Source organism: Bison bison, unplaced genomic scaffold (assembly GCF_000754665.1).
Source record: "Bison bison bison isolate TAMUID 2011002044 unplaced genomic scaffold, Bison_UMD1.0 scf7180017864155, whole genome shotgun sequence".
NCBI classification, from domain to species: Eukaryota; Metazoa; Chordata; class Mammalia; order Artiodactyla; family Bovidae; genus Bison; species Bison bison.
This window is the reverse complement of record NW_011494727.1, coordinates 3,158,373-3,175,224: the sequence shown is the minus strand read 5'-3', so window position 1 is coordinate 3,175,224 and position 16,852 is coordinate 3,158,373. Positions and strand designations below refer to the sequence as shown.

The 16,852-nt window shown below is 44.2% G+C and overlaps 1 protein-coding gene across 4 annotated transcripts in view; it reads left to right on the top strand.

Annotated features, from left to right (window-relative positions):
• The window catches only part of CPEB1 (cytoplasmic polyadenylation element binding protein 1), a 108,900-nt gene continuing 92,048 nt past the window's right edge, over positions 1–16,852 (top strand). For 2 of the 4 annotated variants that reach the window (XM_010841102.1, XM_010841101.1), the window contains exon 1: positions 1–135. The gene's annotated coding sequence lies outside the window, so the exon portion shown is untranslated. Of the gene's footprint in view, positions 136–374; positions 439–16,852 lie in introns of those variants that run through there. The other 2 variants (XM_010841099.1, XM_010841103.1) reach the window with 2 other exon arrangements.

Below are 16,852 nucleotides of genomic sequence, written 5' to 3'. Positions count from 1 at the left end.
TCCAGACGGGAGCTGACCGGACGGAAGGGCGCCTCCGCGCCCGGAACTTTTCCTTCTCCCACAGCCGTCGCACGTGAGAGCCGAAGCCACCGGCGCCGGGAGCTCACTTGCCTCGCCACGTCCCACGCGAGCCTCGTTCGTACCCAGTGGGCAGCGGGGGAGGGCGGGGCGGGGCCGGGCCGCAGGCGACATAGGCCCTCGCGCAGGGCCCCGGGTCACGGGAGACCGCCACGACGGCAGTGGGCGCGGCTCCTTTAAGGCGGAGGGATTAGGCCCCTCGTGCCTTCTGCACGCGCTTCCCCGGCCCAGGAGGTCACGTGGCTTCACACGTTCTGCTGGAGCTGGAATACTGGGGCAGGGTTGGCTAGGTGGGGTCCAGCACCAGTGGGTGGGTTGACCTGCACGTGCGGCGCGGCTTGGAGCTGGGGAGCCGCGCAGGTGAGCTGGGTCCTGGAGGCATAGGCATGGGTCTTGCAGGATATGGAGGCGCCCGTGGAGCCAAGCTAGGCCGCGCCAGACTCTTTTTTCCTAATCCGGGCTCTCTAGGTAGCGGAGAAGCGTGCAAGTGACCTTGGCCTTGTCATTCTCCCCTCAGCCCTGGACTGGGCCAGGTGCCCAGACTCGCGTGGGGGGCTTGGCGTGGGGCCCCGCCCTGGTCCCGGGTTTGCCTTAGGGGACAGCCGGATTGCTTGGCCTGGCCAGTCAGGGGTTAGGAAGGCCTTTGCCTGCCTGGAATCCCGGGGGGAGTGGGGACGCAGACCCAGGAGTTTGCTCCCCGTGGGTTGTACCACGTGGCCCCATTCTCTGGCTTTTTTCTCGTGTGGGTGGTGTTTACAGTCAAGGCGACCCTGACTTTCTTGCATCATCCCCCCAGGGTCCAGGCCAGGGTTCTTGTAAGTGGCTCAGTGCCACCCCGGGGACCTAGAAGTCCGAGCCAAACCTGGGGCTCAGGAGCAAGTCCTGGCGTGCATGGGTTAGTTTTTGGTGGCACTCAGCTTCCTGCAGGCCTTACCCCCCTTTGCACGGTGTTGCCCTTCAGAGGCGGGTGGGAAGCACGAGGACTTGGGACAGCAGCTTTCAGAGCCCCGGGGTGGGGGTGGGGGGCGGGGACGCGGAGGCCTGACACCCTCCCCCAGCCGTCCCGCAGGCCGGGCTGGGCTGTGCTTAGCGCTGCGTTTTGCTGGCAGCTGCCTCCCTTGGTCTCCCTGGCTACCGATCAGCCGCCTCGCGCTCTTGCTGGCACCTGAGTACGCGGCTGGCCAGCGTCATGTGCTGGTGAGGGGCGAGCAGGTCGGAGCTGAAGCCCCAGGTGCACTGCCCCCCTCGGGTCTGCCCCCCAGGTGACAGCGCTGACATGTGCTAGCTGGCCGCGAGTGTCTCCTGAGGAGGGTGTGCACCCTTAACGCTCAGGTTGTGATTGAGCCTAGGGACCCACGCTGGGCTAAAAACAAAAATACATCCAAACAAGCGGAAGGAAACCTTGGAAACCTCGGGCTGGCGGTGGTTTCCCTGGTTGGTTGGTTTTGCTCGTAGGTGGAAGGGGAGTGGAAGGCAGTTCTGCTTCTGGAGCTCCGCGGAGCTCTGGGCTGTCGGCTTCCACCCCCACCCCCAACCCCCCCGGGACAGGAGAGTTCAGGGCCAATCCTCCTCTTCGAGCTTGCTTGGGACGACACTGTGTTCCCAGAGCCCCTTGCTCTAGAGTTTGGCTCTTGCCACGGTGATGTAATCTAAGCTTGAGCAGTGGTCTGGCCGCAGTACATGTTCAGTATGTTAGAAGCAGGATGTGAAGCTGACTGCCCTGTGTGTAAGTCACTCTGTATTAACCGTGTGGAAATACTTGCTTTCCCTTCTCCCGTGGGTGGCCTTAGGAACATCTTCCTGGCCAGGCTCCCCTTTGGGGAAGGGGATCTGTGCCAGCCTGTGCAGCAGGCAGGAGGTTAGAGAGTTAGTGTGTGTGCTGAGGGATCGTGGAAACAGAGAGCAGCTTGGATTGGGCCTTTAGGCACTCAGTGAAGGCAGGGTTCTATGGTCTTGTCTTTGCTGTGATATGCTTTCCAGTGTCTGTGAGGCAGGAAGTGGAGGAAGGTGATCACAGCAGTAAGACTCCAGGCTAATGATAATAGCTGTCTTTGTAAGTATTTTCATGGGGTCACCCAAGCTATTTATTTTGTTTTTAAAAATTAAAATGGGCTACAGACCCAAATCCCTCCAGGGGCCTGAGGTAACATAAATGAGTATAGGGAAAGAAAGAGGAGCAGTGCCCCCTGAACTACAGAATTTGCTTAAAGGAGAGCCAGTAGCTGGTTGTTGGCTATGTAGAAATGGGGGGCCAGAGTTCATGGATCTTTTGTTTTTTCCTAGCTAAGCCGCCAGTCTCTTAATTCATAAATGTAACAACTAAAAAATTGAAAACATTGTGATGAATCAAAGTCTCTGAAGATTGTATTTAACCTGAGAGCTAGTTTGGGATCTTTGTCTCAAAAGGTCTCTTTTAGATTTCCCCCTCCCCGTTTTGCAGGTGATGAAACAGGCTTAGAAATCAAATCACAAGGCCACCAAGTGATAAAACTGGTTGTGTGAACCTAGGTCTTTCTGGTGCGGTAGTTCAGCCTATGATACTGTGTGTATTCTAGTATGTTAGAGGGGTCAAGAGGGTTATTGGTGGTATATATTGTACAGAAAAGGTAGTGGTCTATGGGCTGGTCTCACTCATAGGCAAGAGTGAGCTTTAACTGCATTGGAGGGAACCTGGGTTGCTGTGGAAGTCAGTGTGGGTCTTCCGAGCATTAGTGCTGTGGTGCTGATGTCAGGAGGAATGTGCTGTGTCTATCATTCCATGATATGTGTCAGAGCAGTTTAGCCGATTCTGAGAGCGCCAGAGGTCTGGAGAAGTCAGGCTCCTCCCACTGTGGGGGTGACCCTCCTAGCCCTCTGCACAAAAGATTGTCCTCTTTCAGGACAGTTAAATTTCAGCCACCTTTTTCCTTCTGAGAAAAGACGTATTTGAAATCATATGATTGTTGTAGAGTTATAAAAGTAGAATGGGGCTTATTAAATCTTAGCTTTTCTCTCTTAGCTAAAATTCCCATAATCCTGTCTCTTAGATTCCCAGGAAGAATTAATAAGGATTTTAGCAGTGCGTGGTAAAATCTGGAATAAGCTTCTAGGACATAAAAAGAGCTCTTGTACCAGAAATGAGGGGCTGGGGTTTCATTCTGGACAAGTTAGAATCCTTCTTGCAGTGTATAAGCCACACTGGCAGATGTAAAAAGATATGTGCCTTTATTTCTGTATCTTATTCCCAAAGGATTTAAACATAAAGAAGTAAAGACAATGTTCAGAGACTTGCCAAAGGGAATTTTTTCCATGAGAATGCAGACTCAAATACAAACCAGATAACTTTTCTTTTTAACCTGTGAACTGGGAAGTTTTGGGGAAGATGAAAACTTTAAAGTGTTACCTGTCCCCTCCTGCTTCTTTAGTTACCTTTACAGGCCACTCAGCCATGAATTCACTCTTGTGAATCTGGTGTTGGAGGGGAAAGGTGAGATGACTGGAGTAGGTCTGCACTGGAATTTTAGTGTTTATTTGCTAGATAATAACTGTGCAGAGTTTCTTATTGTTTTCAGCTAAATGACTGTTTCCTAAAATTGTTATGTGTTTGTTTAAAGGGCAGGTTAATTAGTGGGTAGTATTTCTGCCTTTAAAGTTTGGGATAGAGATACATGCCAAACCCAGATATTCACATTTAGGCTGCTGTCTTCAGTAGCTCGTGGTTGGAGGCAGTAAGAGAATCATGAGATCAAATAGCAAGGTATTTTCTCTGCTGTGGCAGAGCTGTGCTAATCCCATCCTGTTCTGCAAATCTCCTTTTCCTGGGCAGTAGTATCTAAGCTGTATGGACTCTGGGAAGAGCTTGCCAGAAAGCCCTGGGGTAGGGGATGCGGGATAGGAAAGAGGGTTGGGCTAAGAGGTTGGAGTGGAGGAAGTCACATAAAGAATTTTTGCTCGTCTCTGTTTGAATTAAACCAGGAGACACTGATTGCACCCTTTCAGTATTTGCATTCTGCTGGCCGCACCTCCTTTGCCCCCACACCTGCTGCTTTGGGAATGCTCTTTGTTTTCTTTCCTGCCAGTGTTGCAGCCTGATTTTAGTTATTCCTGCATGAGAGCTTGTCATCCTCTGTAAGCGCACAGATTCCAAATGCTGGAAATTTTTATGTTCAAGATAGGACCGCCAAAATGAGGCATTTTTCGATTACAGTAAACTGGCTGAAACAATTGAACTTGAAGGTATATATAATAAGTAAACATTTCGTATTTCTTATAGGAAAATTATATGATTTCCCATAAAAAGCCATTTCCAAGTTTGAGAGTGTTAATTTTACATTGTTGGCATAGTTTTCAGTTTTGTTATTGGGATTTAAAAAGGCTCTTGTTAGGGATTAGTTTGTTTTCTTAATATATTGGTTGGCCAAAAAGTTTGGGTTTTTCTGCAACATCATCTTTTTGGCCAACCCAGTAGAATGCAATTTTAAGTAACGCAGGTGTGGAGGTAATATTCCTGACTAAGTAAGGTTGAGCTTTGCTTTCAGTGATGCAGAAGAACGCTTAGGCATGTATAGCCTCTGCATTCTGCTTTAGTTTTCAGTATTCCTGTATGGTTAGAGTACCGTTTTTGTTTTCGCCTACAGTGAATTAACACTCTCTTGTGATTTTTAAGGCATTTTGTGATGACTTTCCTTGAAGTAACTGGAGAATTCCCAGAGGACAGATCTGAAGATTGATTTGTGTGCTAAAAATGGGTCACAGTTGCATCTAGCTGCTGATTCTGGGAGTAACTTGACTTCAATAGTGCTACTGGTTTCCTTATTCTTGGCCAGCGTAATATGCTGACAAAGATCCCATCCTGACAGGTTTAGCACGATGGCCTGAAGTCTCTTTGATGAGGTGTGGGAGTAGCTCTCCCCTTGTGGAAGCAAAGAAGTTACCTTGAAGGGCAGGTTGGGTTTTTTTGGTGTCTTTTGACTGAACACTTAATCTCTTACTGCTTAACACCTGTGCTCTCTGCATTCTGGCTTTGTGCTTCTGGATCTGACACCATCTGTCTCTTGAGTCTGCCCTTTCCCCGGAGACTTTGTTTTTAAGCTGTAATTTTGGAATTATTTTAAAGCTCAGGAGGTGTTGGAGACCTCTCTGCCTCCCTGGTATAACTCTGAGTTGACACCAAGTCCAGATGATAGTGTCTCACTATTTTCACGGATGAGGAGATTTAAGCTGAGAATGAAAAAGGGTCATTTATACAGTGAGGCGATGATAGAGCCAAAACTGGAACCCAGGTCTCTCTATTTCCAGACAAGTGTTTCTGGAATTCACGCACCTTGTCCTTGGCTATGTAGGTCTCTGATTATCTCATCTTACTTAAAATTTCCACTTGGTTCCTAAGACTCAATGGCTTCCTTTTCCTAGTTCTCTTCTGTCTGGTCTTTTCTTGTCTTGGCACTTACACCCCCCGCCCCCGAAGCCCACATTCATTGTGGCTCATTCTACTGCTCATTTCTGTACTCTTTCACAGGGGCCTGTGTATTCCTGTAGCACTGCTTTTCAAGTTTTAGGTTGAGCTCTTTATAGTCCTGATTGTTCTCAAGAACCATGGTTCTGATCAGCCTACTGAATGAATGTTTTTGTGAGGCATATTAAATGCAGACGATCTCAAAACAGCCAACGTCTTCCCTTTCTTCTCCTCCTGGGGCTAATCTAATTCTGTTCCCTCCAATTACGAGTGTTTTTTTTTTTCTGACTAGATGCTGGTGTCCTCTTGGGGGAAAGAACTGTGTTTAAGTGTTTTGGGTTTTTTTTTTCCTTTTAACCCCGAAGGCCCCAGTACAGATGGATGCTAGGTAAATAAATACCTATAGCTTTCCTTCAGAAACCTCTCCCCAGCTCCTATAACAATAAAGCCTTGATGTGATTTAACTCTTGGCCCATGGATCCTTTCATCTGTTCTCCATTCCCATTTCTGCCACTAGTTCAGGTATCCCTTGGATGAATATTTTCAGTCTGCTTTTCCTGCCTTCCTCCTCAGTTATTCCTGCCTGTTCACAGCCACCACTCTTTGTGGAGCTACGCCATACTAATGGCCGTATTGTTCCCCAGACATATCCCTCAGACCCTTGGTCCTTGGGTCTTAATGTGTAGTTGTATCTCCCAAGCTGAATGGTGAGCTCTGGATCAGAGGGTCTTTGCCTGTATCCTTTCTAACCCCCTGCCCACCCCTCCACAGAGTAACTACTGAGGTGTTACTGATTAAATACAGGAGTTTTAAGGTGAAATTCAAACTTCCCTTGGCACTCTGGGCTTGAAGAGGCTGAATTTGTCTCTGCCGGTCAGGCGCTTACGCCAGCTCCACCATCCTGCTGCTGTTCCTGCTCCCAGTGCCCTGGCCGAGTTCCGGAGGTTCTCTTAGTGCTAAAGCTTCTGGATGTTTCAGAGGATGTTGAGAACAGTCTTCCCCTGCCTTGTAAGAGGCTCCCCCACAGCTTCAGAGTTGTTACAGAGTGTTTCCCTGACCTGCTCTTTCCTGTCCTCCTCATGTTTCTCAGGCTGCCTTGATGCAGAAGGAAGAGGAGGTTCGTAGTTTGGGATCCTGATTTGAGTCCTAGTACCTTGTTAAACATTAGCTTAAGGAAGGATTTTCAGTTTTGCTAAGCGTCTCTTGTAATGAGACTGAGAGAGGTTCCATTCTTGTGATGAACAGAAGAATCAGAAGGCTCTGGGCGCTTGGCATTAGAGGCCCTATTCTTGCCCTCTCTATTTGGGCTGAGCTTCCTTTACTGTCTCTTTTCTCTGGCTATTGAAGGAGTGTCCTCATCCCTGTTCAAAGAGCACTTTTGTGTCCTGGTGTCCCTCTTCTCTGATACCTTAGGGACCTCTGGGTCGGTTGTCCCTACCACATGGTTCATCTCTGTCGGTGAACATGGTCCTGTCTCTCTTACATTCAGAGAGATGTGAGAGCAGTACATCTTCCTGGTTCAGCAGCCTCCTCCAGCAACCAGCCTCACTGGCTTTCCTTAGCTTCCTACAGAGTAACCCTCCTCCAGTCCTGACTACCTCACCCTTTAGTCCTCTCTTAAATTCTTGAGCTCTGACATCCTATGAAACTCTCCTCTCTCACATTCTATTTTGGAACTTTTTGTTTGTTTGTTTTACCAAGTTCATTGTGCCCTGTCGAATCTTATAGATGTTTTCTTGAGCCTTTCAGGATGTTTGCATTCCTTCTGAGATGTTCTTAAAAGATCTTTGAAAAGTGCAAATTTGATCAGCTACTCCATAAGGCAGTGGTTCTCAAAGCATTTTCATCTCAGGATTCTTGTACACTTCTTAAAATTTTGAGAGCCTCAAGAGCTTTTGTGCATGTGGATCATATCTGCTAATACTTACCATTAGAAATTTAAACTGAAACCATTTATCTACTAGTCATTAAAAAATAACAAATCCATTACGTATTAATAATTATATTTCCCAAAACAAAAAAAATGAGTGAGAAAAGTGAGCATTCGTCTACATTTTTTGCTAATCTCTTTAGTATCTGTTGTAATAGCTGAATTTTGTTGTCTGCCTCTGTATTTAATCTGTTGCCATGTGTCGTTTTAGTTGTATATAGGGAAATTTTGGTCTCAAACACAAGTATATAGTTGGAAGAGGAAAAATTTTGGAGGGTTACTTAATTTTTATTGGAGTGTGTGTGTGTGTTAGTCAATCGCTCAGTCGTGTTGGGACTCTTTGTGATCCCATGGACTGCAGCCCGCCAGGCTTCTCTGTCCATGGAATTCTCCAAGCAAGAATACTGGAGGGGATTGCCATTCCCCTCTCCAGAGGAACTTCCCAACTCAGAGATTGAACCCTGGTCTCTTGCATCACAGGCAGGTTTCTTTAGCATTTGAGCTTTAAGGAAGTCCTTATTGTTGGGATGTAATTATTTTATAATGTTGTGTTTCTGCTGTACAACAAAGTGAATCAGCTATATGTATCTCCTCCCTCTTGGACATATATATGTGTGTGTGTATATATATGTGTGTGTGTGTGTGTGTGTATATACATATCTGTATATGTATATCCTCTCCCTCTTGGACCTCCCTCCCACCCCACACCCATGCCACCCATGTAGGTCATCACAGAGCACCGAGCTGAGCTCCCTGTTGGTTTCCAGCAGCTTCCCACTAGCTATCTGTTTTACATGTGGTAGTTTATATGCATCAGTGATACTCTCTCAATTTGTTCCACTCTCCCCTTCTCCCCTGCCTGTGTCTACATGTCTGTCTTCGTCATCTGCATCTCTGTTCCTCCTCAGCAAATAGGTACATCTGTACCGTTTTTCTAGATTGCACATATATGTTAGTATACAATATTTGTTTTTCTCTTTCTGACCTACTTCACTTTGTGTGACAGATTCTAGATCCATCCATGTCTCTACAAATGATCCAATTTCATTCCTTTTTATGCCTGAGTAATATTCCATTGTAAATATGTACCACATCTTCATTTATCTGTGAATAGACATCTAGGTTCCCTGGAGAAGGGAATGACAGTCTACTCCAGTATTCTTGCCTGGAGAATCCCATGGGCGGAAGAGCCTGGCAGGCTACAGGCCATGGGGTCGCAAAGAGTCGGACACGACTTAGTGACTCACACATACAGACATCTAGGCTGCTTCTATGTCCTGGCTATTATAAATAGTACTGCAATGAACATTGGGGTGGTTTTGAAGCTTCCCACTTAGCTTAGTAGGTAAAGTATCTGCCTGCAGTGCGGGAGAAAGAAGATGAAGTTGCTCAGTGGTGTCTGACTCTTTGCGACCCCATGAACTATAGCCTGCCAGGCTCTTCTGTCTGTGGAATTTTCCGGGCAAGAATACTGGAGTGGGTTGCCGTTGCCTTCTCCAGGGAATCTTCCCAACCCAGGAATCAAACCGGGTCTCCCGCATTGCAGGCAGACTCTACCGTCTGAGCCACCAGGGAGAGCAATGTGGGAGACCTGGGTTCAGTTCCTGGGTTGGGGAAGTTCCCCTGGAGAAGGAAATGGCAGCTCACTCCAATATTCTTCCCTGGAGAATTCCATGGACAGAGGAGCCTGGCAGGCTGTAGGTCATTGGATCGCAAGAGTCGGAGACGACTTAGCACTTTCTTTTTTCTATGGTAGTTACAGTTTTAGTTTTTTTTGTTTGTTTGTTTAAGGAACTTCAGTAGTGTTGTCCATAGTGGGTATATCAGTTTACATTTACCAGTGGTGTAGGAGTGTTCCTTTTTTTTCACACCTTTTTGAGCATTTGTTATTTGTAGATTTTTTGATGATGGCTATTCTGACCTGTGTGAGGTGATACCTCATTGTAGTTTTGATTTGCATTTCCCTAAAAATTAGTGATGTTGAGTATCTTTCCATGTGCCTCTTGGCTGTCTGAATGTCTTATCTGGAGAAATGTCTGTTGAGGTCTTCTGCCCACTTTTTGATTGGATTGTTTGTTTTAATATTGAGCTGCATGAGCTGCTTGTATTTTGGAGATAAGTCTTTGTCAGTTGCTTTGTTTGCAGATATTTTCAAATATTTGCAAATGGGTCTTTTTCCCATTCTGAGGGTTCTCTTTTCATATTGTTTGTGGTTTCTTTTCTGTGCAGAAGCTTTTAAGTTTAATTAGGTCCCGTTTGTTTTGTTTTTATTTTCATTACTCAAGGAGGTGGGTCAAAAAAGATCTTGCTGAGGTTTTTGTCAAAGAGTGTTTTTCCTATGTTTGCCTCTAAGAATTTTACAGTGTCCAGCCTTACATTTAGGTCTTTAATCCATTTTGAGTTTATTTTTGTATGGTTGGGGAGTGTTCTAATTTCATTTTTTTACATGTAGCTTCTAGTTTTCTAAGCACCACTTACTGAAGAGACTGTCTTGTCCTCATTGTATATTCTTGTCTCCTTGTTGTAGATTAGGTAAGCATAGGTGTGAGGATTTATCTCTGGGCTTTCTATCCTGTACCATTCAGCTGTGTTTTTGTTTTTGTGCCAGTACCATACTGTCTTGATTAGTGTAGCTTTGTGGTATATGGTATAGTCTGACATCAGGGTGGCTGATTCTGCCAGCTCCATTTTTCTTTCTCAAGATTGCTTTGGCTGTTTGGGGTCTTTGTGTTTTTTTTAACAAGTTGTAAAGTCTTTTATTCTGGGGAAAATGTCATTGGTAGTTTGATAGAGATTGCGTTGAATCTGTATTGCTTTAGTTAACATAGTCATTTTGACAATATTGATTCTTCCAGTCCCCGAACATGGTATATCTTTATCTGTTTCTGTCATTTTTGATTTCTTTCATCAGTGTTTTACTTTTCTGCTTTTAGTAGGTTTTTTTACAACTACTTGTTTAAAAAGTAGTTGTTAAAAAAAAGTTTTTTGCACTAGAAAAAGATAGCGTTTTACTCTACTTTTCTGAGTAGAGATCTTTTTTCTCCATACGTAGGTTTATTCTTAGATATTTTATTCTTTTTATTGTAGTAGTAAATGGGGTTGTTTTCTTAATCTCTATTTCTGGTCCTGTGTTGTTAGTGTGTAGGAATGTAAGAGAGGAAATGACTTCTTCAGCGATTTCTTGGTTTTTTAGTGGTGTATTGTTTAGCCTCCATGTGCTTGTGATTTTTATATTATTTTCCCTGTAATTGATTTCTAATCTCATAGTGTTGTGGTTGGAAAAATGCTTGATATGCTTTTAGTTTTCTTAAGTTTCCCAAGACTTGATTTGTGACCCAAGATGTCTATCCTGGAGAATGTTCAATGTGCAATTGAGAAAAAAGTGTATTCTGCTGCTTTCAGGTGGAATGTCTTATAAATATCAGTTAAGACTATCTGGTCTGTTGTGTCATTTAAAGCTTGCGTGTGCTTATTTTCTGTGTGGATTATCTGCTCATTGATATAAGTGGGGCGTTAGAGTCCCCCACTATTACTGTGTTACTGTTGATTTCCCCTTTTATGGTTGTTAGCATTTGCTTATGTATTGAGATGCTTCTATGTTGAGTGCATGAATATTTGTTATATCTTCTTCTTGGACTGATCCTTTGCTGTTAATGTGGGGACCTGCCTTATCTCTTGAAGCAGTTTTTAAAGTTTATTAATCTGATATGAATATTGCTACTCCAGCTTTCTTTGGATTTCCATTTGCATGGAATATCTCTTTTTCCACCCCCTCGGTTTAAGTCTGTTTGTGTCCCTAGGTCTGAAGTAGGTCTCTTGTAGATAGCATATATACAGATGTTATTTTTGTATCCATTCAGCCAGTCTGTGTCTTTTGGTTGGAGGATTTAATCCATTTACATTCAAGGTAATTTTTGACATGTATGTTTCTGCTACCATTTTCCAAATTGTTTTGGGATTGTTCCATGGGTCTTTTTTGGAAGAAGAGAAATATTCTAATAGCCTTTTCAGATAATTACGGTTATTGGTGCCAACAAGTGGTAACTTCTTAAAAGTCAGAGTCATCCTTCAGGGTCCAAGGGACATGGGTTCCAAGACCACTGTGGATACCAAAATGCAGATGCTCTAGTTCCCTACATAAAATGACGTAGTATTTGCCTATAACATACACAGTCCTGTAAATGTTACACCAGATCATCTCTAGATTTCTTATAATACGCAATACTATGTAAATAATTGTAAATACAATGTAAATGCCAATTAAATAGTTGCCACTGCACAGCAAAATCAGCTTTCACTTTTTGGAACTTTCTGGAATATTTCCCCTGATATTTTTACTCTGTGGTTGGTTGAATCTGCAGATGAGGAACTCAGGTATACAAAGGATTGACTGTAGTTGCAACATGAAATCTGAAGCCATATGGATGTACTGTTCATGCGGTGTTACATCAAAATGCATTTGTCCCTGTTGTGCTTTGGGTGTCTATCTACTCATGTCTGATTTTGTAACATCATTTGACAAATGTGGGTTCACTGAGTTATGTGGTTATGTGTAGCATTGGTTAATAGCATCACCAGTCTCATCAGAAAAGTCTTCTAAAGTACTGAGTAAGGTGTCAAGTTCAAGTGGTGGCAAATCCAGGGTTTCCAGAATTCTTATTTTTTCTCCAAGGCTCTAGTTTTATCATTAGCAACAGATAGTGACAGTTACTTAACTTTTGAGGCTACAGGCTTACTCTGTTTTCAAGGTATATAATGTTTGCTAAATACCCAAAGTTGATAACCATAGCGTGTCAGTTGTATTTTCAAGTACAAAAAATGTTTCATGGAAAAAAAGAGACATTCTGTTTTAAAAATTTTATTTTTGGTCGCAGTGGGTCTTCATCACTGAGCAGGGACTTTTCACTAGTTGCAGTGAGCTGTAGCTACTCTGTTGCTGTATGTGGACTTCTCACTGGGTGACGTCTCTTGTTGCAGAGCACAGGCTCTAGGGGTGCAGGCTTCGGTAGCTGCAGCATGCAGGCTCAGTAGTTGTGGCTCGTGGGCTCACAAGTTATGGCACATGGGCTTAGTTGCTCCGTGACGTGTGGAATCTTCCAGACCAGGGATCAAACCTGTGTGTCTTGCATGGGCAGGTAGATTTTTATCTGCTGCACCACCAGGGAACTCCTGAGGCTAATTCTTCTTGAAACTCAATCACAAACACTTTTTCTTGAGACCATGATTATATTTCAGTATCAAGCAGGGGCCTTATACTCTTGTCCATTTGTCTCATAGATACTAGGACATGTACTCAAGGGTTGCGATTTAATAAAACTTCTCCTGTTTATCCAAGGAAATTTGTAAATAAATCTGGCTTTTTCTGGGAATTCATAGCATAAAGAATACAGTAATTGCTGCTAAAGTTGGTTGGCATTGCCTTGATTCCTGCTAAGGTGCCGGTTTTATCTACTCCTGTTGCTTTTGTACCGTCACTGCAAACGTCAGCATAGTGAAAAAAGAGCGGATATCTTAGAATTACAAGAAGTTTTTCTGATTTGGTGGACCTCAGAAAGAGTGGGTCCATAGACCTTGCTTTGAGAACTGCTGCAATAAGGTCACACAATAAGGTCAAGATCCTTAGTATACAGAGTCCATGATGTTGTGACTTCACTTTAGTGGCCAAGTTTGAGCCCTGGTCTACAACTCCTTGAACTTTCAGAAAATTGAGCGAGGGAGTTCCCTGGTGGTCCAGTGGCTATGACTCCACACTCCCAATGCAGGGGTTCGATCCCTAGTCAAGGAACTAAGAGTTTGCATGCTGCAACTAAAACTTGATGCAGCCAAATAAATATTAAAAAAGAGAAATGTTTAAAAAAATTGAGTGATGGCGTACTTGCAGTAAAAGGCATTAGTTGTTACCGTATGGTTTGATCAACTTTTACATGTTCATGTATTATTTTTATGTATCACACAGATCAAGACACAGAACATTTCTAACATTCCGTAAGGTTCCTTTGTGCCCTTTCCACTCTATAGCCCACCCCATCCCACAATCAAATACTTCTCTGATTTCCTTTGTCATCAGTTGATTTTGGCTGTCGTTGAATTTCTTATAAATGAAATCGTGTAGCATGTACTCTTAAGCTTTTTTCTCCCACTTAATTTAGTATCTGTGAGGTTTCTGTAAGATGAGATGCAGTTGTTTTTCCTGTATAGTAAGTACTACATTAGAGATGTGAGTAATTATCCATCTAATGCATGTTACTGTTCATACTGTTCATGGGGTTCTCAAGGCAAGGCCTGGCGTGCTGCGATTCATGGGGTCGCAAGGAGTCGGACAAGACTGAACTGAACTGAATGCATGTTACAGATGTGAACGGCTTATCTGTACTTAAGCTTATGGATATGCTAAAAAGAGGTAACATGGCAGGCTTCATGGCTGTCATTTGACTAGTGTCTGGGAACTTACATTTTGAGTTCTCACTGTTTCAAGAACTGGTAAGAATGATTTAGTGTGCCTAAACTGCACAGGGAATATGGTTTGTGTTGAATATCTGCTTTCCTCTTGGAGTCTTGAATTTTGCTACATTACAGACACAGGCTGCCTCTGTGACCAGCCCTAAGTAAAATCCCTGGGGCGCCATGCTTCTTTTGTTGGCAACACTGAAACGTGTTGTCACAGCGTGTGGCCGGGGAATTGTGTCCTGCATGATGCCCTTGGGGAGGAAGACCCTTGGAAATTTCCACCTGGTAGCCCAGGCTTTGCGCCACGTGCTGCTTCCCTTTGGTTTTGCTCTTTGTTCTCCGGCTGTAGTAAGCCTTCCTCTTACATGCTGAGTACACCTAAATGCTGAGTCCTGTGAGTCTTCCTCCTAAGTCACTGAACCTGGGGGTGGTCTTGGGGACCATAATAACATGACGGGCATCAGTTTTTGTTTCTCTTCACATTTTGAGTGTAATGACTAAAACTGTTGTGACCGTTCTTGTGTGTGCACTTGTATCATCGATGTGTTTGTTTCTCTCACGTATAGGACACTGTGTGCCGTTGCTAGGTCAGGGGTAGGGTCCCTTAAACTTAAAATTGTAGCGGTCATGTACTTCAGTCACCTAAGAGTAGTTCTGGCCTTTATACATGTCAACTCTGTCTCGAATGCCCTCCCCATCCTCAGTGTGCCTGTTTGACAAAATCTTTTCATCTACCTCAGTTCAGTTCAGTCGCTCAGTCGTGTCCAACTCTTTCTGACCCCATGGACTGCAGCACACCTGGCTTCCCTGTCCATCACCAACTCCCGGAAATTGCTCAAATTCATTCCATCGAGTCAGTGATGCCATCCAACCATCTCATCCTCTGTCGTCCCCTTCTCCTCATGCCTTCAATCTTTCCCAGCATCAGATTCTTTTCCATTGAGTCAGTTCTTTGCATCAGGTGGCCGAAGTATTGGAGCTTCAGCTTCAGCACCAGTCCTTCCAGTGAACATACAGGACTGATCTCCTTTAGGATGGACTGGTTGGATCTCCTTGCAGTCCAAGGGACTCTCAAGAGTCTTCTCCAACACCACAGTTCAAAAGCATCAATTCTTCGGCACTCAGCTTTCTTTATGGTCCAGCTCTCACATCCATAATGACTACTGGAAAAACCAGAAGCTTTGACTAGACAGACCTTTGTCGGCAAAGGAATGTCTCTGCTTTTTAATATGCCGTCTAGGTTGGTCATAGCTTTTCTTCCAAGGAGTAAGCGTCTTCTAATTTTATGGCTGCAGTAACCATCTGCAGTGATTTTGGAGCCCAAGAAAATAAAAGTCTTGTCACTATTTCCATTTTTTCCCCCATCTATTTCCCATGAAGTGATGCCATGATCTTAGTTTTTTGAATGTTGAGTTTTAAGCCAGCTTTTTCCCTCTCATCTTTCACTTTTATCAAGAGGCTCTTTAGTTCTTCGCTTTCTGCCATAAGGGTGGTGTTATCTGCATATCTGAGGTTATTGTTATTTCTCCCTGTGATCTTGGTTCCCACTTGTGCTTCATCCTGCCTGGCATTTCACATGATGTACTCTGCAAATAAGTTAAATAAGTAGGGTGACAAAATACAGCCTTGATGTACTCCTTTCCCGATTTGGAACCAGTCTGTTGTACCATGTTTGTTTCTAACTGTTGCTTCTTGACCTGCATACAGATTTCTCAGGAGACAGGTAAGGTGGTCTGGTGTTCCCATCTCTTCAAGAATTTCCCACAGTTTTGTTTTGATCCACACAGTCAAAAACTTCAGGATAGTCAATGAAGCAGAAGTAGATGTTTTTCTGGAATTTTCTTGCTTTTTCTATAATCCAACAAACGTTGGCAATTTGATCTCTGGTTCCTTGGCCTTTTCTAAGTCCAGCTTGAACATCTGGAAGTTCACGGTTCATGTACTGTTAAGCGGAGAAGGCAATGGCACCCCACTCCAGTACTCTTGCCTGGAAAATCCCATGGACAGAGGAGCCTGGTAGGCGGCAGTCCATGGGGTCGCACAGAGTCGGACACACCTGAGTGACTTCACTTTCACTTTTCACTTTCATGCATTGGAGAAGGAAATGGCAACCCACTCCAGTGTTCTTGCCTGGAGAATCCCAGGGATGGGGAAGCCTGGTGGGCTGCTGTCTATGAGGTCGCACAGAGTCGGACACGACTGAAGTGACTTAGCAGTACTGTTAAGTCAGGCTTGGAGGATTTTGAGCATTACTTTGCTAGCATGTAAGATGAGTGCTTATTTAACTTATATGCAGAGTACATCATGAGAAACACTGGGCTGGAAGAAGCACAAGCTGGAATCAAGATTGCCGGGAGAAATATCAATTATCTCAGATATGCAGATGACACCACCCTTATGGCAGAAAGTGAAGAGGAACTAAGAAGCCTCTTGATGAAAGTGAAAGAGTAGAGTGAAAAAGTTGGCTTAAAGCTCAACATTCAGAAAACGAAGATCATGGCATCTGGTCCCATCACTTCATGGGAAATAGATGGGGAAACTGGAAACAGTGACAGACTTTATTTTGGGGGGCTCCAAAGTCACTGCAGATGGTGATTGCAGCCATGAAATTAAAAAACGCTTACTCCTTGGAAGGAAAGTTATGACCAACCTAGATAGCATTTTAAAAAGCAGAGACATTACTTTGCCAACAAAGGTCCATCTAGTCAAGGTTGTAGTTTTTCCAGTGGTCGTGTATGGATGTGAGAGTTGGACTGTGAAGAAAGCTGAGTGCCAAAGAATTGATGCTTTTGAACTGTGGTGTTGGAGAAGACTCTTGAGAGTCCCTTGGACTGCAAGGAGATCCAACCAGTCCATTCTAAAGGAGATAAGTCCAAGGTGTTCATTGGAAGGACTGATGCTAAAGCTGAAACTCCAGTACTTTGGCCCGCTGTGAAAGGAGTTGACTCATTGGAAAATACTCT